This window comes from Tupaia chinensis, unplaced genomic scaffold (genome assembly GCF_000334495.1).
Source record: "Tupaia chinensis unplaced genomic scaffold, TupChi_1.0 Scaffold000089_1, whole genome shotgun sequence".
Taxonomy (NCBI): domain Eukaryota; kingdom Metazoa; phylum Chordata; class Mammalia; order Scandentia; family Tupaiidae; genus Tupaia; species Tupaia belangeri.
This window is the reverse complement of record NW_006159551.1, coordinates 2,529,157-2,531,319: the sequence shown is the minus strand read 5'-3', so window position 1 is coordinate 2,531,319 and position 2,163 is coordinate 2,529,157. Positions and strand designations below refer to the sequence as shown.

The 2,163-nt window shown below is 40.3% G+C and overlaps 1 protein-coding gene across 1 annotated transcript in view; it reads right to left on the bottom strand.

Moving 5' to 3' along the window:
- Nucleotides 1-2,163, bottom strand: part of GRM7 (glutamate metabotropic receptor 7) — a 1,001,339-nt gene that overhangs the window by 992,334 nt on the left and 6,842 nt on the right. The gene's annotated exons all lie outside the window — the stretch shown is intronic.

The following is a 2,163-nucleotide window of genomic DNA, read 5'->3' as shown; positions in this document are numbered from 1 at the left end:
AAAGAGTGAAGTGAATGAAATAAAGTTTAGGAGGAACCATCATGATCCATAATGATGGGCACTGAATCAGGATAGGGAGAAACATCTTTTCTCATTTATATGAATGAAAAGTCAACTATATATTTATTGCCTGCGTACTGGGCTACTTGTTGAGTAACGGAGGCCAGGCGGTGCTCATCTGGAGGTAAGGGTTTACGTGCTCAAGTTTCTATGTGCCTGTGGAATTCATCTTGCTTTAGGACTAAGTTAAAGCAGTTACTTTTTTGTAAATAGATATGGCGAAGCAATCAGCAAATTCATTGTCTCGTAACCATTACAATTTTAGGGTAGGCCAATCTATAACAGCTCCAGAATTCCTGCACTTGGGCAATAAGTGGGTGGTTGTGCATAGTTGTTAAGAACTCACTATTAGGACCAGCAGTTGGCATAATGGCTATGTCGCTGGACTCCCATGTAGTCAACCACAGTTTGAGTCCCAGACTCGGTAGCTTAAACTCATATCAGGTGTGTGTGCGTGTGTGGTCCTGAGAGGAAAATGGAACAGAAGGGATTGTGGCGTGGCCATCTACCCAGGAGGTGATTTCTTGCTTTCTGTCTCTCTGTCTCTCTCTGTCTTTCTGGGGAGCGCACACACCCTGTATAAAAAACCTCTCCCCCCAAAAAAAAGAAAGAACTGAGTATTGTTGAACATGTGGAAATGTGAATTCTGGTTTTGCCACTTAGCGGAATGTGACTTTGATATATGAGATTTACTTTTCTTAGCTGTACAACAGTAGTAGTAAGAAGAGGAATCCTGAAGAGGTTAATGAGAAAGGCTGATTAGGAAAACTCTATGCATTGATTTTAATTTTTTTTTTGCATCTAAATAAACTCATACTTTAATTTTATTTTCCACAAACTTTTTGAAGAACCTGCACAGATTCATCACAGGACTATTTGGAGAGCTAAAGGAGATGAATAATTTGTAGTACATGACACATGGCATGGACCACATGGTAAGGATGGAAATGCCTGTTATTATGGTCACTACTGTTACTATTACTGAAAAGAAAGAACTCATAAAATGAGATATGTCGTGTATGTTATTGTAGCTTTGTATATTTTATTTTTGACCTTTCAATCTAACAACTTGATCCCAGAAACATTCAGTAAATAAAATCAAAAGGGCGTTACTTGCAAAAGATGAAAATGTCATAATATTAAGAATTATGGGGACCGGGAGATGGTGTAATTGTTAGGTCACTGGATTCCCACATAGTCAATTGCAGTTCAAGTCCTGAACCCAGTGGTTTAAAACTCACACTAGGCACATGTGTGTGCATGCCCAAAATCCAAAGAGATGACTAGAGGAGAAGGGACTGTGGCATGGCTATCTCCTAGGGGTGGGGGTGGGGTGATTTCTCACTTTTTTTCTCTCGAGCAAGCACATGTACCCTATAGCAAAAAATCTCCCAAAAAACATTAAAAAAAAATTATGACATAGTACTTTGCTCAAAGGCATATGTGCTTGCCAGAGAAAGAGAGAGAAAAAAGGGGAGGAGAAATTACCCTCCATGGTGAATGGTCCAGTCACTTTCTCCTCACCTCTGCCTCCTTTTCGGATTTTGGGTGCACAAATACCTGGCAAGTATATTCCTCAAGATGCCATGTCTGGGACTCGAACCTCATAGTTGGCCATGTGAGACCTGGCTGCCTTAACCACCAGACCATAGAGCCAGCCCAACACAATACTCTCTTAAGATGAACAACTACCTATAAATATGTTGGGGGGAGAGATTTTTGTTATAGGGTGCACGCACTTGTCAGAGAGACAGAGAAAAAGTGAGAAATCACACCCCAGGGCCAATGGCCATACCACAGTCCCTTCTCCATTCTCCTGTTGGGATCTTGAACATGCATGCACATGCACTCAGCCCGAGCTTGAAGCTGCCAGTCTGGGACTCAAACTGCAGTCCTCTACGTGGGAGTCCAATGCCATAGCCATTATACCATTTGCTGGTTCTTTATCTGTAAATACGTGTTTTGTTTTTTTTTTTTATTTTCAGTACAGAACACAAGTTATTTTCTATTCCAATTTGCAAAAGGTGCATTAATTAATTGGTCTGAGTATATGTTGCATAATATCCTCTTAACTAATAATCATATATACATTTTAGTTGTAGG